General features: G+C 43.2%; 1 protein-coding gene across 2 annotated transcripts in view; it reads left to right on the forward strand.

Annotated features, from left to right (window-relative positions):
* Positions 1-308: 308 nt before the first annotated feature.
* The window catches only part of dok4 (docking protein 4), a 63102-nt gene continuing 39912 nt past the window's right edge, over positions 309-23498 (forward strand). The window contains exons 1-2 of one of the 2 annotated variants that reach the window (XM_026377923.1): positions 309-664; positions 16502-16563. The gene's annotated coding sequence lies outside the window, so the exon portion shown is untranslated. The remainder of the gene's footprint in view (positions 665-16501; positions 16564-23498) is intronic. The other variant, XM_026377922.1, reaches the window with a different exon arrangement.

Raw genomic sequence — 23498 nt, forward strand, 5'->3', positions numbered from 1 at the left:
GCATGTGCATGCACGTTCATTTACAATCTAATACACCTCCACCAGCAAAGTTATTACTGCTCCAAACTTGTAGAAATGAGCTTTAATTGTGCAACACATATGTTGGTGTGTCTCAAACATGAGTACATGTTCTGTGTTCAGCTCTGGTGGAGCATGAAGGACCTGTGGTAACAGCGCACACATAATGCATAGCGCTGGAGCGGCTGACTCTTCAGGGTATTACGGTAAGAGGCGGGTCTTTTCGGTGCGTGGTCGGTCGGCTGGGCGTGTTATGTCTTTGTGTATATGTGTTTTTTTATCCAGTCGGGCTTCTGCACAGTACAGCACGGCTCGGCTCAGCACAGCGCCGGGAGGAGCGTCACACAGACAAGCAGAGAGATAGGGACGGTGATCCGCAGAAGCTCGCAGCGCTGCCGCTGCGCACAAAACAAACCACCCGTGTGACAGCAGTGGCTGCCCCTCCAGTCCGGTTGGATTATACTCTGGCGTCTGCTGCCGCTGCACGGAGGTAGACTAGAACCGGGAGAGCCACTGCAGCAGAAGGTCAGAAGCGGAGGACTGAGTCAGCGGAGCAGGGAGGCACAGGGACCTCATCGGAACACCGGGACCCCACCCGGCCCCGCCGCTGCGCTGCAGCTCGGCGAGAGTCGCAGATGTCAAGCAGGTAACTATGAAGCAGGTCCGAAGCAGGTAGAGTTCATAGGTGTCCTGTCACTGTTGATCTGCGGTGTCTATTCCATAATAGAGCTACAGAGGTGCGACCTTCACTGATAATTCACCAAATGATCAGCGTGTGGCTCTGCTGCTCAAAGTTTTGGTCTTTTTCTGTCCCAGTAAGCTCCAAACGTTTTTAAGCTGCTCTTATATCACATTTTGAGAAGTTATAGAAAATACTAGGCTTATATTATATTTGCATCGTCTTTAGGATATACATGTGTGTGTGTGTGTGTGTGTGTGTGTGTATGTATGTGAATGTATGTGACTGTATGTGTATGTATGTGTATGTGTATGTGTGTGTATGTGTGTGTGTGTGTGTGTGTGTGTGTGTGTGTGTGTGTGTGTGTGTGTGTAAATATTATTGTTATTATTTGAATAAATGTAGGTCCATTTATTTAAACACTTGAACTTAATCACATTTTATTAAAACTCTTTCAGGTTTTGGAGAGGAGGATTTGGAGTGAAGCAGATTTGTCCTTTTGGTCAATTAGAGTCCTAACAGAACAGAACAAAAACAAAACATCAGGCTTTTTCTGCAAAATGTTCCATCCTGTCCCTCCAACCATCACACACTTCAGCACATTTTAGAGAGAATGTTGTCTCAAGTGTCCAATCTATGATTGTGTTCTATTAGTGGTACAGTAACGTGTGTGATGACTACAGGTCAGGCAGGGGCCTCCAACCAGTTACTCAGGGGGACGTGGTACTACCTCATGTGTGGCTCTGTTGGACAGGTCAGTAAGGGACTGCTTTTCTGTGGCTGAACAGAATCACTGTATAAGTTGGCTTGTCTATAATACTTTCATTATTTGGAATCTTCTGTCACTTTATAGTCTAATTCTTATCCCCCTGATTAGAGGATCACAGAGTAATGTTTTCTCAAAGGACGTCTCCCTGGCTGATGATGGAGCTCCTGTTATAGTGCTGTTAATGAACTGCCTGTGTCTGTTATCTCAGCAGCCATAAAGTGATCCTAGTAATAAGTGAGTGAGTGTGATAATGCTGGGGAGAAGAGGAGCGTCAGGGTGGGGGAGTGGAGGGTATTCAGGGTGAAAGATGAGTCTGGCAGACTGTTAACCACTGAAACACACATACAGTAGCCTGTGTCCACACATACAGTAGCCTGTGACCCTGTGGAGGAGAAGGTAGCACACGCACACCAACTAATGTGCATTCAGTACATACAGTGCTAATGGATCACTTCTTGCACTTGTCATGTGTGTCTAATCTATCTACACACACACACAGTAAAGCTGTCCATTTTGTATGACAGGTTTACTGCACACACAACATTCACCAGTGTATCCTTAAAAATATAGGAACACAAATGTTAATGCGCGCGCGCGCGTGTGTGTGTGTGTGTCTCAGTGAAAGAGGAAGAGAGGGGAATATAGTGGGGAGATTGACGGGGGAGATGGATGAGATGGGGGATGGATGGCAAAGGGAGAGTGGATAGTGAGGAGGAGGAGAAAAGAATGAGGAAAGGATGGGGGAGCACAGAGGTGGTGGTGGTGGTGGCGGTGGGTGGGGACTTCTGTCCAGTGTTTTTCCTTCTCTAATTTGCTTTGACAGCAGCTTCATTGGCTCCTGCTCGGAACAAGCTTTTATGTTGTATAGGAGGAAGAGAGACACAAAGTATTCCCACTGTCTGTAACATGGCTTAATTGGTGAGACTGCTGCAGTTCTGTAGTTTAACTACAGACCTTCTGTAGTAGTCTGAAGTGAAGGAGATATCCTGGTCAAAGATAACTCCGAGATTTCTTACAGTATTACTTGAGGCCAATACTAAGTCATCAAGGGTGAGAATGTGATTAGACATAGTGTTGCTGAGATTTTTAAGACCAAACAAAATAATCTCTGTCTTGTCTGGATTTAGGAGAAGGAAATTGGAGGACATCTAGGCCTTTATGTCTTTTAAGCATGCTTGAAGTTTGACTAATTGATTAGTTTCAAGTATAGCTGGGTATCATCTGCATAACAATGGAAATTTATAGTGTTTCCTAAGAATATTGCCTAAGGGGGACATATACAGTGGCGAGAAAAAGTATGTGAACCATTTGGGATTATGTGGAATTTTGCATGAATTGGTCATAAAATGTGCTCTGATCTTCATCTAACTCACAACAATAGAAAAACACAGTCTGCTTAAAATAATAGTACACAAACATTGTATTTGCCGATTTTTTGAAAAATAACTATGTGAACATTTGGACTTAATAACTGGTTGACCCTCCTTTGGCAGCAATAACCAACCAAACATTCCCTGTAGTTGCAGATCAGACCTGCAAAAAGATCTGGAGTAATTTTGGACCACTCCTCTTCACAAAACTGTTTCAGTGTAGCAATATTCTTGTGATGTCTGGTGTGAATCACTCTCTTAAGGTCATGCCACACCATTTGAATCGGGTTGAGGTCAGGACTCTAGGATTCTTCTTTACCTCATTCAGCATTCTGCGCTGTGCTCTTGCAGTCATCTTTACAGGACGACCACGCCTAGGGAGAGTAGCAACAGTGCGGAACTTTCTCCATTTGTAGACGGTCTGTCTTACCGTGGACACATGAACATCAAGGGTTTTGGAGATACTTTTGTAACCCTTTCCAGCTTCATGCAAGTCAACAATTCTTGATCGTAGGTCTTCTGAGAGCTGTTTTCTGCGAGGCATGGTTCATGTCAGGCAGTGCTTCTTGAAACCAGTAAACCCAAAACTGGTGTGTGTTTTTAAAGGGCAGGACAGCTTTTAGCAATACATCCAATATCATCACACTGATTGGACTCAAGGTTGACTCACTCCTGGCTCCAATTAGCGCTTGGAGAAGTCATTAGGCTAGGGTTTACATACTTTTTCCACCTTGCACTGTGAATGTTTACATGTTCAATAAAAACATATAATGTTTGTGTACTATTATTTTAAGCAGAATGTGTTTTTCTATTGTTGTGACTTAGATGAAGATCAGAGCACATTTTATGACCAATTCATGCAAATGCATGCAATTATGCCATGGTAGGTTGTCTAATAAAACTGTCCAATTAAACACCATCTAAAGTGGAATGGATGCCAATCGCTTCTAATCAGCCCAGGTTTTCTCCAAAAAGTTTTTCAGTTGTCTATGTAGCCCACGTTGTTTGCGGGACACCGCTTAGATAGCCAGCGATTAAATGACGACATGCGGCTAAACATGTGATCTGGTCAGATTGGAAGGGGTCCAGAGAAAACTACGGAGTCCGACATCGTCTTAGCAAAGTTACACACCAATTCCACATTAATTTTAGTGACTTCCGATTGTTGTAATCGGGCGTCATTAACTCCTGTGTGAATTATAATTTTACTGTATTTCCGTTTATCCTTAGACAGGAGTTTTAAACTTACCCTTACCCTAACTTCACGTTTCTCACTATAGAGCTGCCAATTACTAGAGTGTTTTTTTTCAGCGGGGGTGTCGTTGAGTGGGGAAAATCAGTTAGAAACGTGAACCTGGTCATGGTAAACCTTGGGCGGGTATCTGGGGCTTCCTACGAACTGTCACCCAGCCGAGTCTCCAAATCAGTCAGCCTTGCAACCCCACATTTATTACAGATCCCCTTCTCACTAAAGGGGGCAGAGGAGAAACTATCTCATCAGATCTCCTCTGGGATGTTCAAAGTAAAGGTGTAAACAAAGGAACTGGCTCCATGGTGATGGAGCAGCTGTTGTACTACGGTCTTTCGGATGAGTGAAAGTATGAATCCAAGGGTTAAAACTGAAATAAAAACTCTCTCCAACAACATAATGTGAGTAGGTATAACCCAATTTCAAAACTAGTTGCTTATCTACACAAAAGTAATAAAAATAATATGATAAAACTACAAAAAAGACATCACAAGATGAGAACAATGTAATCGGCTGCAGCAGAGCTCGCGCCTGTGCATGAGCCTGTTCCCTTGGCTGTGGTTCTGCTATAGAGTAGGTAGAGACAGTGGGAATCATCCATTCATGCGCGTCACTAATTAGATGACGAGGCATTTGGCTACTTTAAGAGAGTCATAGTACTCCCGCCGTACCCGCGTTACCCCGAATTTCTTCACTTTGATCTTTGGCACATCTAGGTGGGACTGCACCCCAGACTTAGACAAGGCAGGAAGCCGGCCTCCCCATAAAACATGGTTCGACTGACTTGACTCAGTTTCGGGGTGTTTATTGTCTCCCAACGACATGGCCTGCTGTTCGCACCACTCATCACACATGAGTATTGACATGTCTCGTTTGATGGTTAACTCCCTAGCCCTTCCCTCTCGTAAGGCCCCTGAAGAGCTTGAGTGTGCCGATGGTATACACAAGCGCTCTTCTGCTAATAATAGTTGCCAGCTGTTTCCTTCTTAAAGGAGGGACCCCCAACAGACGAAGCACTTCATAATTTCCTTTTGAACCACTTTCCCCTTCGAATCTCACTGCAAGTGAGTGCCAAGGCCCCCCAGAGACCATCAGGTCTGGAACTCCTGTCCGCCCTGCGGGAGAGACCAGCCTGCGTTCATGCCATACGGTCCAACCCCTGTGCTCGCACTCGAGCTGCAGTATGTCACAGATTTTGTTGTGCCTGCTCATCCTGTTCCTCTTCAGCAGCAGCACATCGTCAGATCATGTGCCTCTTAGTCTCAGGCTTCTTTCTGCACAGCCAACAGAAAGTGGGCCGGGAACCCGCCAGCCTGCCTCTGAGACATGAGGTCAGTGTAGGGAAGGTGCTAGTTCTCAGTTTTAGGGCCAGGATAATCAGCCCAAAATTAGCCAGATCCTGTAGGCAATCGTTGCTTATTTTATCATTCTGGAAGGCCTCAACCCCCACTCCAACTGCACCACTTAGCAAATTCAGCCTCCCTCCGTCCCGCCGCGGAGATCGGTTGCAGGTCTAAGTCACTGACATCAGTGGGGGCCACAGCCATGCTCCTCATACTCATGCCCTGGGCCCTGCACCATATGCCTAATTGGAAATTGAGTTTTATTGTGGCATGTGCCACTGCTTTGGTACACGCATAAGCCAAGTTGTACATCTTGAGGAGCCTACACAACTGGATGGCTGCCAATCTCAGGAGACCCAAACCTCCATCCTTACAACTAGCATAACACAGACCATCCACTGTGTGCGGCTCTAGATGGAGCCATGTCTTGACGCACGTTTGGATGTCCCTATCACACCCGCTCAACATTGCATACCCAGCCAGACTGTGGTCCGCAACATAGATCAATCTCGGCATGGCTTAGGTTTGAAGAATTTCGAGTTTCTGGGGGGGGCTTAAGCTGCGCTGCCGAGATTTTAGCCATCTTTCTGTATGAAGCCCTTAAGCTCAGGTTTCAGGATTCCCCTTCCTGGACTTGAATCCGAGTCGTGAACCCTTACATATGAATGGGAGTACCCACTTGCACACTTGGGTCTTCTGACCGAGAGGTTGAACAGGACAGTCTCACTGCTGTCAGCACCTCTGGGTACTTTCCTCCGCGGAATTTCCGGGTCCAACCCAGGAGCGAAATGCACTGTATCAGGACTCAAGATCAAGACCTTGTAGTGTTTATAACAAAATCAAACAATCTGTTATTAACCTCTTTATCGAAGGGACTTGGTAGATAGCATATTATATTTTTTTGGGAGGGGTGAATTGAACAGATTAGCCACATGATTGTTATTTTAGTGTCCAATTACAGCTATAGGATAAACATTTGGGGTGGGCACAACGTAAGAGAACAGGTTGGTGTATATCCATATCAACATAGTGACGGCTGTTAAACATTAGCTCTGCAGCTTTCTCCTCTGACTTGCTCAGTAGTGTCACATGATGTCGTTGCACTTTAGCTCATTTTCATTTGAGTTCCTCATCTAGTAAACAAGCGCAGCAATGTAATTAAATGAATGAGTTGGTGGTTTTGTGTGAATGGATCATAATCAGTAGAGGCAGCCTCTAGTGTAGCACCTGGAGCACTACCTGTGTGTGTGTGTGTGTGTGTTTGTGTGTGTTTGTGTGTGTTGTGTGTGAGTCATGGGTACTGCCTGTTTTCTGTCTGGGGATTGGAGCTTGCAGCAAAGTATTGTGGGTGCAGTTTGGTTCTGGTTGACTGGCCTTGACAGTTAACGAGAGAGCAAAAGAGAGAGAGAGAGAAATGGTCTGTAATTAGTGCTCGAGGCCAACTGACTGCCACATTCCACATCTGTAAATGACAGAGTGCAGGGTGGACTCTCTCTCTCTCTCTCTCTGTCTCTGTGTGTCTGTCTATGTCTTTCCTTCTCCTGCTCCAGTTTGGTCAGACAGATTCCAGTTGTTTCTAGATCATAACGTCCAATCCGAGTCCTCCTCATCCTCCGCCTTCTGCTCCCTTATAGCCACTCGTCCTCTTGCCTCCTCTTCCTCCTCTTACCCCATCCCTTCATCTTATTTTAACGTTCAGTTCAGAATTCAGGCTTCCAACAGGATTTTTTAAACATTACACGAGGTGACAGTTCTGACAGTTTCTGTGCTCGGGCAGATCACTTCTCTAGTGTCTTGATGCTTCAGGATTCTCCTTCCAGTTGATTGAATAGGCATTGGTATGTCTCTGTTTTACTTGTCCACAACCGGTGTCTGTGTCTTAACACCTCTGTAGATGTAAATCTTTAAAAATGGCTCACACAATTTTCCTAAAACAGTTGGCCAGTGTTATTTTCATCAAACCTTACTCAGCAGGAAATAGTGTATTTGTTACGGATTATTTTCAGTGGTGGATTATTGCATATTTTGCTAAACTACAGCATGTGTGCAATGAATGCACTAACTGGCTTAATTAGGAGAAAACACACTTTCTCAAGAACATAGTACATAGAAATAATTAGCCATAATTAGCCACAGGTAGCATAGGTGATCTGATTAGTTGTTACTTTTGTCAACTGCTCCACCAGAGACAATAAGACCTTAGACTTACTGTATGCAAACGTTATGGATGCATACACCTCCACTGCTCTCCCTCCCTTGGGCAGATCCGACCACAACCTGGTGCTCCTCACCCCCGTCTACACTCCTATTCTTCAAAAGCAGACAGTGACCACGAGAACTGTAAGGAAGTGGTCTCAGGAAGCTATTGAGACTCTGCAGGGGTGCTTTGAAGCCACAGACTGGAATGTTTTCTGTGACCAACATGGAGAGGACATCAATTCCATGACAGACAGCGTCACAGAGTACATTAACTTCTGTGTGGACAACATCATCCCAACCAGGAAAGTGAGGTGCTTCTCTAACAACAAGCCCTGGATCACCAGCAACTTAAAGGAGATGCTGAACATGAAGAAGAAGGCCTTTTTGGAGGGAGACAAGGAAAAGGTAAAGTCTGTGCAGAAAGAGCTGAGGGTGAGTCTGAGGCAGAGTAAGGACGCTTACAGAAGGAAGCTGGAGAACCAACTCCAGCAGAACAACATGAAGCATGTGTGGTCTGGAATGAAGAAGATCACTGGCTTCAAGGAGAAGGGGAACCAGGTGGAAGGAAACCTGGACAAGGCCAATGAGCTGAACCTTTTTTTCAACAGGTTTACAGGACTACCGCCCTCCCTCTCCCCCTCCTCGACCCTTAGACACTCTGCTGCACCCTCCCCCTCCACCCCCTCCTCTGCCAGACTCACAGACAGAACAGCGTCTCCACTGCTGGCCCCCCCACACCCATCCTACTAGGAACATCAGAGACGGTCATAAAACCACACCCGTCACTGGAACTCTTGCAGAAGAAATGATCCCACCGTCATCCCCCTCTCCTTCCTCTACCATACCCACCCCCCCTACCCATCAGTGACCAGCAGCCAGGTGAAGAGGCCAGAATAAGGCAGCAGGACCTGATGGTGTCAGCCTCAGAGTCCTGAAATCCTGTTCTGAGCAGCTCTCTGGGATTCTACAGCACCTCTTCAACCTGAGCCTGAGAATGGAGCAGGTGCCAAAGGTCTGGAAAACATAATGTCTGACGCCAGTTCCAAAAACCTCATCTCCTTCTGCTCTAAATGATTACAGACCAGTCGCCCTCACCTCACACATCGTGAAGGTCCTGGAGAGACTGGTTCTGACTCATTTGAGACCTCAGGTTGAGACATCACTAGACCCACTGCAGTTCGCCTATCGTCCCCGGGTTGGAGTAGATGATGCTATTGTCTACCTGCTTCAGCGAGCTCTCTCACACCTGGACGAGGCTAACAGCACTGTGAGGATCACATTCTTTGATTTCTCCAGTGCCTTTAACACCATACAGCCTGTCCTGCTGAGAGAGAAGCTCATAAAGATGCAGGTAGACTCCTCCACAGCCTCCTGGAACACTGACTACCTGACAGACAGACCACAGTTTGTACGACTGCAGGGATATGAGTCTGAGCGGGTGGTCAGTAGCACAGGAGCACCTCAGGGGACTGTCCTCTCACCTTTCCTCTTCACCCTGTACACCTCAAACTTTCAGTACAACATTGAGTCCTGCCATCTGCAGAAGTTCTCAGATGACTCTGCAGTGGTTGGGTGTATCAGCGGTGGGGAGGAGAACGAGTACAGAGGTCTGGTGGACAGCTTTGTGAAGTGGTGTGGGAACAACCATCTCACCTTGAAAGTAAGCATGACCAAGGAGATGGTTGTGGACTTCAGGAGGAAGAAAACTGGCTTTGACACTGTGTCCATTCTGGGTGAGAAGGTGGAGGTGGTGGAGAGGTACAAATACCTGGGAGTTCACCTGGACAACAGATTGGACTGGAAGTTCAACACAGAGGCTGTATACAGGAAGGGACAGAGTATACTCTACTTTCTGAGGAAGCTCAGGTCCTTTATAATGTGTGCAACAAGATGCTGCAGATCTTCTACTGTAGCCAGTGCAATATTCTTTGCTGTCGTCTGCTGGGGCAGCAGCATCAGAGCTAGCGACACTAAGAAACTGAATAAGCTGATAAGGAAAGCTGGCTCTGTGCTGGGGGCTCCTCTGGAACCTTTAGAGCAGGTGGTGGAGAGGAGGATGCTGCAAAAACTGCTGAGCATCATGGAGAACAGCTCACATCCTCTCCACAGCCTGCTTATCGAACAGCGGAGCAGTTTTAGCCAGAGACTTCTCCAGCTCCGCTGTGACAAGGAACGGTTCAGGAAGTCATTTGTGCCAACAGCCATCAGCCTGTACAATGACTCCCTGACAGAGAGTCAGTGTCCACGCTGATGGTTTAACAATGTGTAACTTAGTCACTTTACATTCAAGTCCTACTGAGTGTTTTGTTGGTATTACTGTCTATTCTCTGTGTTATTCTTGTACTGTGTCTCGTGTAGTGTTGTGTAGATCATGTTACTCAATGTTCAAATGTTTTTGTGTGTAATGGCTGCTGCAACACCAAAATTTCCCCTTGGGGATCAATAAAGTATCTATCTATCTATCTATCTATCTATCTATCTATCTATCTATCTATCTATCTATCTATCTACTTAAATAATAAATAAATTAACTTGTAAAGTTAATATGCATTTGGGATAAGTAAAACCTTTGTTAGTATTTCTGATAACAAACCACTAGTACTGTGAGCAGGTTATTCTGTGATCTTGTGTCATACAGATCTTGCTTTACTTTCTCCAACTTTGGTTGGAATCTGTACATTCCTCCCCCCTCTGTAAGAGGTGTGGGAAGTGATAGTTGTGTCATATACTTGCTGTCAATCCACATAGGCTATATATGTTGACCCAATTTCATTTGTCTATTTCACATATTCTGTATATATATATATATTTATATATATTGAGTTTTTCTGTATTGATGTTATTAGTTATGTGAATTTATGTGTTGGATCTTTCCAGGTTGTGGTTCCTTTCTTTCTTCAACGGTAATGAGGCAAAACAATTTCCCTCTGGGATTAATAAAGTTTTTTGAATCTTGAATCTTGAAGGTGCTATACTGTATATGCTCATGCTGTGTGGATGATGTAGGATGGTATCACCAAAACTGTCCAATGGATGAGCTATATGCCAGTCTATAGGACTTGAATGAATGTTTACTACTCTGGGTGTGCTTGTAATAAATTAGTGTAATTATAAACCAGACAAGAACTTAACAAGAAGCCAAACTGTACAACACTGTATAACAAACATTATTATTTTAAAATTACTTAGTTATATAGCAGTAACTGATTTTGTTGGGGAAACCCAGTTAGTTAAACGGTGCCCTTAGACCTTGGTCCCTTTCACCTTGCTTCCTATGGTTCTAGCTTAAGGAGTGAAAATGTGTATAATGTTTAAATATAGCCAATGGGCTAAAATTTACAAAAGAGAAGTGAAGGTTAAAATAAGATCATTGTACAAGCTGAAAACCAACATACTACATTAGCTACTCAGCTTCTCCCGCATCTCTCCTCATTAGCTGTTTCCCCTGCGTTTCCTCTGTGTCCAGCTGTATCTTATCAGTTTCATCCTGTCTTTCCAGGCCCAAGACAACTGTGATTACTGTCAGTGCTGTTGTATCACGGCCTGTCACACTGACAGCGAGGAAGCTGTGTGTGATCACTGACCTTTAGCTCTGAATCTTTTCACCTCCTGTGTGTTTGGAAAACGAAAAACAGAAACAGTTTCTGCAACAGTCATCCTAATGTAAATCCTCTTTTGGGTCTGTGTTTGGGAGGGAACTAGTTGTTAATTGTATCATCACCATGCAGAGCAGTTACAGCACAGTGGGCCTGTAACATTCCTACAGCCACGATGCTGATGAGACGCCACTGATGGCAGCGTGATAAAGGAACTGCTGCCTGTATGTCTGAGGTTCTGTCGTAGCATGACAGCCGATAAGCAGTGGAATTTAAAGGAACATTCAGACATTTTAGAAAATATGCTTTTTAGTCCAGAATCAGATGGGAAGATTAGCCACTGTTTGGTCTCCACAACAGAACGTATTTAGCTTGTATAGCTTTCAGATATATGAGAGCAGTGTGACATCAGAACTACCTTTGTTAGGTACATATTTACTGTAATTCACCAGATTAGACAAATGCACTTTGCCCACAAATACACGTCTCATGTGTAATTGGCGACCTTGGAAATCTTATTTACAGGTAATCATTACATTATTAATATACATAAAATAACCTATTTAATAAAACTCTTTCAGATCACATCATCTAAAGGAGTTCTTTAGTTCTGATTATGTCATCTAGTTGGTCTTACGACAGTGAGGAGTCAAAAACGATAGTGATGCAACATGATTCAAGCAGTTCCAAGACAAAATTAGGATTTAGCGGCAATAACTACTTCTGATTACTTGTATGAAATTGATTAATTGTTAATTGTTGTGATTTAGATTTACTATAATAGGAAATTATTATTATTATTAGTTATTATGAAAGAAACTGATTATAGTCAAAAAATGTATCACTGACTACTCCACCTGTGGTACACTGTAATTTCAAATTAAACAGATAAATACATTGTAAATCAACAAACTATCATTATTAAAAGTAAAGATTGAGCCTTTAAGCATTCTGTGTTGATCTGATCCAATAAACTGTCCGTTTAACTCACTTAGTTGTTTTAAGAGCTTGAAAAAACAGCAAGTATTTTTAGGACAATGTATAGTGGAACTAACATTCATTCATTTTCATTCATTTTCCACCGCTTATCCGGGGCCGGGTCGCGGGGGGAGCAGCTTAAGCAGAGATGCCCAGACTTCCCTCACCCTAGAAACCTCGTCCAGCTCTTCCGGGGGAACACCGAGGCGTTCCCAGGCCAGCCGAGACATAGTCTCTCCAACGTGTCCTGGGTCTTCCCCGGGGCCTCAGTCCGGTGGGACAGGACCGGAAAACCTCCCCTGCGAGGCGTCCCGGGGGCATTCGAAACTGAGCTGACTGAGCTCCTCACCCTATCACTAAGGGTGCGCCCAGCCACTCTGCGGAGGAAACTCATTTCGGCCGCTCGTATCCGCGACCTTGTCCTTTCGGTCATGACCCAAAGCTCATGGCCATAGGTGAGGGTAGGAACGTAGACTGACCGGTAAATCGAGAGCTTTGCCTTTCGGCTCAGCTCCTTTTTCACCACGACGGACCGGTACACTGACCGCATTACTGCTGCCGATGCACCAATCCGTCTGTCAATCTCACACTCCCTTTTCCCTCACTTGTGAACAGAGATACTTAAACTCCTCCACTTGAGGGAGGATCTCCCCCCCAACCTGGAGGGTGCAAGCCACCTTTTTCCGGTTGAGGACCATGGTCTCGGACTTGGAGGTGCTGATTCTCATCCCAGCCCTTTCACACTCGGCTGCAAACCGCCCCAGTGCCTGCTAGAGGTCCTTGTCTGATGAGGCTAACAGGACAACATCATCTGCAAAAAGCAGAAATGGGATCCTGTGGTCCCCAAACCGGATTCCCTCCGGCCCCTGGCTGCGCCTGGAAATCCTGTCCATAAAAGTAATGAACAGGATCGGTGACAAAGGGCAGCCCTGTCGGAGTCCAACATGCACCGGGAACAAGTCTGACTTACTGCCGGCAAAGCGAACCAAGCTCCTACTCCGGTCATACAAGGACCGAACGGCCCTTAACAAAGGGCCCCGAATCCCGTATTCCCAAAGTATCTCCCACGGGATGCCATGAGGGACACGGTCAAACGCCTTCTCCAGGTCCACAAAACACATGTAGACTGGATGGGCGAACTCCCATGAACACCTCGAGCACCCTGGCAAGAGTATGGAGCTGGTCCAGTGTTCCATGGCCAGGACGAAAACCGCATTGTTCCTCCTGGATCCGAGGTTCGACTAGCGGCCAGCACTCTGGCATAGACTTTCCCAGGGAGGCTGAGGAGTGTGATCCCCCTATAGTTGGAACACACCCTCCGGTCCCCCTTTTTAACACTAGAACTACTGACTTTTCTGGTCATACCTAGAAGCCCGGCAGTGTGGTCAAATGACAACCTGGCCCCCTGTGGACAGCTGCTTTTATTATGTAAAGATGGCCATTACCGGCACACGTCGGGGTGGGGGGAGGTTGGGGGGAGGGTTGTCGCTGACTCACCACAAGAGGAACGGAGGCCGGCTGAAGCTCTGCCTCACCAAGACATCTTATGGAGACATCCACACACATGTTGTTGTTTTTTTTTTCCAAAGCGGGATGACAAGTCGTCTTTGGTGCTTTATCCGTTGGTCACATAACACAAAGAACTAACAAACGCATCCACACAGTGTGACACAGAGCGGGACCGGACACCGTTACACGCCGTTGAAGCAGTTCTCCAAAGCGGGACGACAAGCAGCAGTAAATTCGTTGAGTTCTGTATCTTCCACTGAAGCACTTGTTCAGATGACTCACATGGAGTTGATCTACTGCATCCACACCCAGCTTGTTTTTAAAGTAACCTCTTTGTTTTTCACCTGTTATAAATATGACCCATGCATCTCCAGTATGCATGGTATTGAAATCTCCAGTATTTCAGTCTAGCCTTAATGCTATTTAGCACATCACTGACTAAATAGAGTAGTGGTAGTAGGAATATGGCATCAGAACTAAGTGAAAGTGTCAGATTGTACTTCTTAGCAAAAAGGATCTTTTCAGAGCCAAGCCATGGCTGAAGGTTTTGTGGAACTCAAGCACTATTTGTGGAGCTGGGGTCAGTTTTATCCAAAGCAGGATCAGGCACCAAAATGAGCACACCAGTACAGTACATCTAATTGTATTCGATTCGATCCAGAAATAAGCCAAGAAGCTAATCTGCAAAAGTACTGTCAAAGTGTCTAGTGCTTGGTATTGTTTCTTCTCCTGAGAAGTGGTAATGAGTAGCATAGTATCTAGAGCCACCCATCATACCAACCTGGCTGAATTCCTCCTAAATAAAGCTAGAATAATTCATGGCCATGATGTGTACTACACCTACTGTGCACTGTAAAGTGTGTTACACCGCGTCTGCTCAGTGTATTGTGAGGTGAGCATCACATCAGAAGACCACGGGCAGCAGCCTTAATGCTTTGTTTGTGTCCACACAGGACATTTTCAGGTACAGTGCAGAGTGTAGGTCACTTGTGTTTTGGAAGGACTAAGACCCTAACAAACTATTGCTGTAGTGGTAGTGATGATAGTATGTGTGGAACACAGGAAAACGGACAGCCAAAATAACAAAAAACAAAACCAGAGACAGGCTAATAAAGATATAAAGAGATGGGGGAAGAGTCTGTCCTTTTCTAGGCTCTTTTTATCTCCAGCTTTATTCTGGCACTAGTAATAGATGATGCAGATGTTACCCACACACACACACATACACACACAAATTCCTTATTAGTGTGCAGCTGTTTGATGTGTATGCCACTGGATTGCTATGGAAACATGGATTACTGCTTCCCACTTTGTTCAAAATCTTCTGTTCAGAAGCCCAATTACAAATCATGCACACACACACACAAACACACACACACAAACACACACTCACACACACACACTGACTGTTTTCCAGAGGCATTTAATAAAAACACATCCCCCAAGCCCAACGAGTTAAACTCGCAGACAAGAAGAGTTTGGCACAGTTCAATATGTCTGTTTTGGAAGAGGTTTAGGAAAACTGCCCTTTCCCTCCCTCCTTTCCTTAATTTCTCCCAAGCTTCCTTGATTTTCTCTTCTCTTTTTTAGTCCCTTTCTTTCTGTCGTGCCGTTTGCACAGAGACATGCCCCCTCTCTAGCCTTGAACTTTGAAAGCCCTCACCAGACGGTAGCAGTTGGCAAGGATTTAGTGCTACCCACTGTTTTCTGTATGTGAGTGTGTATGCATATGTTAGTGTGTGTGTGTGTGTGTGTGTGTGTGTGTGTGTGTGTGTGTGTGTGTGTGTGTGTGTGTGTGCATAGAGAGATGAAATGGTCAGCCAATTTACTCAGAGGAAAGTCTTTGTCCAGATTAAGCTCCCCAGTGCAGGTTTGAAAACATTTTACAGAGAAATAATTCACGAGTTTACATGTTTTATTGTGGGACTCTCACAATACATTCATACTTGCAAGGAGTTACATTTGCTCCTTATTGCTTTTAAAACATCTCAGCACTGGAGTTATTGAAGATCTCTACATTAATCATTAAACATATTCACCAGGACAAAATACTAAACAACAGATTCTTAAAATGATCCTTTGCCGCTTTTTCATGTTTTACGTGACTGTGAACGGGCTATATTTGAGTTTTTCATGTTTTATGTGACTGTGAACGGGCTATATTTGAGTTTTTCTGTTTTACAGACTGTTCAGGCTATGAGGGTACCGTAATGCCAAGGTTTTCTATTTTATGTAACAAGTGGAATGAGGAAAACCAAGCAATAAAAACATTAGAAGAACAACAATTTCAACTAGTTTTATTTCAACAAGCATCAGGAACAAATGGTTTAACAATCAGTGGGTTAGAGATTAGCTGCAGTGTGTGTTTGTGTTTCTGACTGTGTGTTCCTGTGGGGTTGATTAAGTCCGTGCTTCTCTTTTTTACTAAGCATAGTAAAAAATTTCCCAGCAATTGTGGAACTGAGAGAACCTTTCTTATGCTTCAGATTCTTGCCACTTTTGCACAAGCTTTCTGTGATATAAGGCTTGAACATAGAGTATGAAGCTTTATCTGCTGTAACCATGAACTGCTCCAGTTCTTTAGTAGTGACCTTTAGGGGCTTGATGGTTTTACACTGAATGGCATATACATGTGACTGATCTACAATTACTTCCAAAATGTCTTCATATTGACTTTGGAAGGCTGGCCTGCCATCAGGCAGTCAGTCATGTTGAAACTGTAGGGTGTTCTCCACTGGGGTAAGTGTGGAACATCTTCCTTCATCATCTTCATTTTCCTCTTCATCCACAGACTTATTATCATCAAACAGGTCATCTGTTTTCAATGGAAACCAGGCACGTGTGCACATACAGGTACACACAAACACACACACACACAGCATGTTACTCTACTGACTGAACCCTGATCTCTTAACGCTCTCTCAAACCTGATTTTGGGGTCCATTCTGTCTCACTGTCACTCTCCTCAGGCTCATTCCTTCAAAACAGTGAGAAAAGTGAGCCTAACTGCTCGATCCCATTCCTTACACACATAAAATGGTAGTGGATCCACGTCCTGTGTGTGTAATAGTAGATAGTAAAGCAAAAAAATGATTATAGTGATACTGTAACTATGCATCCCTGCACATCTCCATCCATAAGCATGTTAATGTTAACGTTAATGTATTGAAGTAAAAATGACCTTTTTAGTACATAACTAAATAACAAAAAGTGTCTTTACTCAATCACATACACCTCCTCACATATTCAAGCACGTACATACTCAGGTGTGATGTATGTGTTGTACACCCTCAAAAAAACAAAACACACCCTCACTCATTGTTCTAGGGGTTAGAAATTGATGATACTGAGGATACTGCTTGACATCACGGTGTGTCATACAGACAGAAAACTGTACCTTCTGTATCAGTATGAGACACCAGAGAACTTGACAAAGACACTTTTTCACCATGGTAATAAGAACAATCTGGATGAAGTCATCTATTGCTATTCAAAGTCAATTTGATGCAATGCAGTTTAGTTGCAGTTTGGTATTGATTTAACTTAGATTTAATACTGTGCCTGCAAATCTATTTCATGTAAAGAAATATTGCAGCTGTTATATTTATTTCCAGAGGTTAACATTTTATACAGATTTCCAATTCTTAGTAATATTCATCTTTGAGTCTGCTGACAGTCATTGGGAACAGACCTCTGCAGGTCTTTAGCTGGGCAACAGACCAGTAATGATTTATTCAATGTAAGAAATAACTGTTAATTAGATTAAATGAACTTTTTCAAACTCTAATGGATGCAAATGTATGTTTACATGTACGTATATCTATGAAATACTGAATCATATGCTTATGATTTGTTGAAAACAGCTGTGGTATGCCCTTCTTCACTGGTTACTATCTTGTAATTGAAGTGAAAAAACTGTCATGTGGTGGCCTTGTGTGCATGTGCAACTCTTGTAGGTATATAGAGAGTCTCCAGAGAAAAGCTGACAGAGACATGCAGAGAGGATCGTGACAGAGGGAGTTATACCTAAAATTATTGTTTTTAACAGGGGTGTCAAGTTTGCATCAAAAGACACAGAATTTGGTCTATTTTGGGGCGTTGGTGTAGCTGTATGTGTATTCAAATACAACCTCTGTGTCAATTTGAGTTATGTGTCGTACATGTGTGTTAAAGTTTTTGTGGCCAGCATACAGCCCCAGTAATGTGGCACAACAGCTTGACACGTGCCTTTTTAACACTAGGTTAAGATTGTCACACTTATAAACAAGGTTGTTGTCTGTAAAACCAATTCGTAGCTTCGTACCATTTATCAGGTTAATAGGGGCTGATAAGGATCTATTATTTTAGAGGCCGTACTCTATGTCCTTTTTGTAGGGAATCTGTTTCATGATAACACAAGTAAAATATTCAGGAATTGTGCAATATAAACACAGATGACAAATAAAATATAAGAATAAAAACAAGAAATTGAAACACGTGAAGCCGTGTATTGACTCTATGACCTTCACCACTGATTGTGGTGGAAAGGTGGCATTTAATTATAAAGCATCTAAGCATTACTTGGAATCTACAGTAGACTGGTCAGAGGAAAAAAAACACCTCATACAGACCGTCAGACCTTTTCTAGGCCATGTGAAAAAGTGACACCCTCCAGGTGAGCCCCAGTGAAAGCAATGGGGGACATTTACATCAAGTTGCACTGCAGTGTGGACTCTCACAGTCCCCAAAGTCATTAGAATTCATCCTCTGGGAACAACGACTGTAAAATAGTTCCTGCAATGCATCCAACTCTGACTTTAGAGGAAAGGTTTGTTGGAACTTGAATGGTACATACGTGTGTGTGTTTATGTGTTTTAAGCACAGTGAACATGTGAGGCTGTTGTTAAGATGGAGCCCCAAACATAATATTTTCTACCAACATTGTGTTGCAGCAGCCAATTTGTATTGACACGTGTCTCTGGTCGGCTGCCCTGCCTGTGTCTGAGCGAGCACTGTCATGACAAGCTGTGAAGTGAACATAATTGGCACTTTGCTGTCACAGTCACTGTTGTATCTGTACTCTGTCCTGCATGAATATAAGCCTTCATGTAGTCTTCAGTGATATAATACACTCCTGCTTTTCTCCATGTTGCTTTCTAACAAAGGAAGTTACTTATTTAGTTTGTTTGCTCAATTGCTCTGTGTTCCCTCTTTTTTATAGTAATGTATCAAATTAATGAACGAATCCCAACAGTACCCTCTCTGAAGGTCTGACGCGAGCTTCTTATCCAGGCTTTCCTGGAACTGTGGTGCGGAAAAGTGTGTCTGACAATTCAAATGCCTCTTGTGAGATAATCACGAGAGGTTATGGCTGTGTGTGTGTATGTGTGTGTTTGTAGTGTATGCATACAGTCATCTGATATAGGGGCCGGACACGGACTGTCTTGTCTGTGGCACAGCTGTCCAGGGACATGTTCGTGTGTGAGCGTGGGAGTGTGCGTGTCTTTATCCTACTGTTATCTGTGACAGATAGTTATGAGCAGACAGACTGACGCTTTCCCAAGTGTTAGCCTTGGGGCGGCTTGGGGAGCGGCATGGGTGTGTGTGTGTGTGTGTGTGTGTGTGTGTGTGTGTGTGTGTGAGAGAGAGAGAGGGAGGGAGAGAGAGCAAGAGACAACAAGGACAACAACTGAAACTTTTTCTTTCTGCCACTGCTTCCTTGTTTTTCCTGAGTTTCTCTGTCTTCTTAACGGACCAAGCCCATCAGCTACAACTTATTCCTCCCTTACATTAAATTACATGTTTGTCATTTGGGTAAATACGCGTATTTGCTTTCTGATGGATAGTTAGAGGAGAAGCTGAATAACATTCTCACATCAGTTAAATATGAGGCCACATTCAACAAGCTGGTTGGCGTAGTTCAGCACCGACCAAGCTCACTTATTCCAATTTATTTGTTGTTGTATTTAAAAAAAGTGTACAAACGTTAACTTATGTTGTGTGCTGGCCAGGAGCCGTGGAAGGCAAAGTAGGTTTTAAGGCTTGATCAGATTTGTTTGTAGGTATTCACTGTTCAGTTTCACATTTTCAGATAGTCTGTTTTGTACTAAATGCAAGACATTGGTAATAATTTAACTGTAATTGTGCTTATAATGTGCAATTACTCCCTATTAACTTTATTTTCTCCATAGTTAGCATGGGAATAATACAATCAGGATGAGACGGAAGTGTAGAGTACCAAATATGCCATTAGAAACTGCTTTAGCTCAGTGGCGCAGCTTGTGTGAATATAAAACAGAGCAATATTTGAGACACACAACAACAAGTCCACTCTTAAACTCTCACTTAAATCATGCTGGACCATATTTTTTAAAAGGCTGTTACAATGAGTTCACTGAAAGTAAAACCAACAAACTAATCTTCCTCCCACTCCACAGGAGGAGTAGAAGTGAGTTGAAGGCTTAGTGACCTAGCTGTGTGATTAGGATTTATTTGGTAGGTGGCAGCGGAATTTGATGAGATATGACAAGAAGTAGGTTGTTTTTGACTGTACCTAAAACTACCACCTTGTGATCAGAAATAACAAGTGAGAATTTATTACAACATACTTACAACATAATGTTTTTAGATAACACAAAGCTGTTAGATAGAAGAAGACAAAAACACAATGCTATCATTACAATGTGTGAAGATTATTGAGAACTATCAAGATCTAAATAGGAAATTATATCTTAAAAAGGTTTGCTACCCATATATACACACAGGTGAACAAGCAGCTGTCTTCATAGCCCACATGTCAGCTCACATATCCTTCAAGTTATACAAGCATTAATATAACCCTAGTGTATTTTTAGGCTTCAAGTCAGTTTTCTTGCATTTTACGCCCAGTACCACATTGATTGTGGCATCTGAGCACTTCCAAAATGCAGGTGACCCACACATTGTACAAACACACACACACACACACACAAAAACACACAACCTTGCTTAATGACATCACTCTACTAACAATGGAAAAATGTTAGTAGAAAAACAATGAGAATCAGATGGTGCAGAGAAACAACTACTGCAATGCAACAGCACAAAAACAACATGATGTGTCCTTTTTGTGCCCCCCACAGAGACTTGAAATTTGCTTGAGTAATCTATCACAATGACAGTTTAACATGTATTCATGTATGTGTACAATGTGTGCAGCTGTGTGTCACAGTAACAGGATAAGTCTATGGATAATGTGATGGAGGGATTAAAAGGATGTGTGGAGTAGTACAGTGGAGGAGAGGCTGGAAGGTGTGTGTGTGTGTGTGTGTGTGTGTGTGTGTGTGTGTGTGTGTGTGTGTGTGTGTGTGTGTGTGAAAAGAGAGAGAGAGAGTTTGTTGTCAGGTTGGAAGGTGTTGCAGGGTGAAACCAGGTTTTAAAAGCTCAGTTCTTCATACAGTTATTCCTGCTATCAATTATTCACAGACACAGTCACACCGACACAGTAAATGCCACAGGCATTGGCTGTGGCCACTGCTTCATCATTGTTAGAACAAGGAGATTCAATCAGCCAATCAAACAATCCTCTGAGCTACTTGGACCACCTTTCTTCTTCTCTCTCTCTCTCCTTGTTTTAACTTTTCCCTTTTCCTGTTTCCCCTCCATCTGCATTTGTTTTCCCTGTTCTTTTTTCTTTTCCTATTTTCTTGAACTGCAGCTTGAGATAAAATGGAATCAAATATGGAGGCTTTTCTCTCGAACAACTGATGCTTTGAAAAATCAGTTTAATCCTTCAAAAAGTTTAAAGAGTGAGAATTTTCCGAGATGTGCTTATTTCCCTTCTTTAGTATGTGTGTAAAACTGTGTGATTAGAAGTTAATATGCAAAACCAATATGAACCTTCTCCTATTAAACTGTCTCAACCTTTAGTGACTGATGTGCTCTTCAGATTTTTACTGCACACTGTGGCTCTGTAATGTCACTGACAGACGTCACACAACAGGGTCGGCTGATTAAGTTAAGCTTTAGTTTCACCAGTTCACAAACTGTCTTTCCAGTAGTTTTCTCTTATTAAAATGTGGAGTATGGACAAGAGGTTTGTTTTTAAAATAACTGTTAAAGTAGATGTTCTTGTTCCATGTGTTTATTGTGTATATTATTAAAGCAGTTAGTGTGTATATGTGTGTTTGGGCGTACGGTTATATACACAGTACATCAAGAGGAGGCACAGGAATTTAACATGGTCTTATTCAAGACTGAAACATACTGATGTGCACTAACAGCTGCAGTAAAAGAAGCTGGATCGCTGGCAAACCTTTTGAAAGTTGACCTGAAAAATAAAAATACCTCCATAACTTCACAGTGACTGGAAAGAAGTGTCTCACTGATACTGTGAAATGTTCCATCTTCCACTTGACTTTTTATTTTCACCTGCACTCAGAGGAGTCACAGGACAAGGAGAGATAAATAGCTCAGATAAAGGAGCCAAGTGATATGCAGATACACGGTTTTCTCCAAAGGAATGAATAAGTGAGAGTAGAAGGAAAAGGATGAGGGATAGAAATATAAGAGAAGGGGGGAAAAATTAGAAGGAAGAAGAGATGGCACAAGCATAAAGGGATAGAGGGTTTGATTGCCTTACTGATTTCACGAGTCACCTCCCTGCAAGGAGAGGAGAGACTGGAGAGACAGGTGACTGCGTGTGTCCCTGTGTGTTAGAGCGTGCAGATATGGTGACCAGATGTGATCTTTGATGAAACTGAAAAGAAAAAAACGCCCTGTCTGTTGGAAATGTAGCTCAACTGCTGTATGTGTAGTTACTGTTTCTGGATTATAGAGAATATTCTTCACTAGATTAAATGATAACAGAAAAGATGTCTAATACGCATCGCTGATGCCCCACTGGCACTATTACTCGTGACTGTTGTTTCTGCTTGTTAGATCAATGCATCACAGCTATGTGACATTGTTATGTAGAGGTTTAACACTTTCCTCAGTGCTAGTCGACTTAGAGCTGTAGCTGAGTGTGTTGTTGTCAGATCAGCTGACTTGTCAGGGAATAGACTGCGAACACTCCATTGATTCAGTATGTTCACACTCACACTCACACAGGAAGAATCAACGTAGGATCAGTGAGGGTGCACCAGTGAATCGATGTTGCCTTTGTTGTGATTTATGCTTGTGTGCACATTTGTGCGCATGTGTGTTTTCTGATAACTGATCACTATTTGAGCAGGTTAATGACTAACTTATTGAGTCAGATGGTGCAATAAAAACCCTGTAATTAGTATTAGTATTGTAATTTCTCCCCTGTATGTGTTATTAGTTTTGGTTATTATTATTTATTTTTTTATTTTACCTCTTTATTTCTCAACCTTGTTTTCCGTGACCAAATCACACAAAAGGGGCTCTGAGAGACGCGTGGAAAATTCAATTCAATTTTATTTGTATAGCGCCAATTTACAACAGAAGTTATCTCAAGGCACTTTACAGTGTAAGGTTTAAGACCTTACAGAAAATATTTATACAAAAAATTATAGAGAAAACCCAACAATCCCATTTGAGCAAGCTTTAGGCAACAGTGGAGAGGAAAAACTCCCTTTAGAGGAAGAAACCTCCAGCAGAACCAGGCTAATAGTGGGCGGCCATCTGCCTCGACCGGTTGGGGTGAGTGGAAAGAGAAGAGAGAAAAGAACAGCAGGCATTAAAGACAACAACAAGCATCAAGAAACATTAGGCAGATGAACTGGATTCTGGAGATGTACAGCTCCAGGCCGAGGATACGTGCAGAAAAGTACAGAGAGAGGGAGACAGAGAGGAGGAAACACAAC

Source organism: Anabas testudineus, chromosome 3 (assembly GCF_900324465.2).
Source record: "Anabas testudineus chromosome 3, fAnaTes1.2, whole genome shotgun sequence".
Taxonomy (NCBI): Eukaryota; Metazoa; Chordata; class Actinopteri; order Anabantiformes; family Anabantidae; genus Anabas; species Anabas testudineus.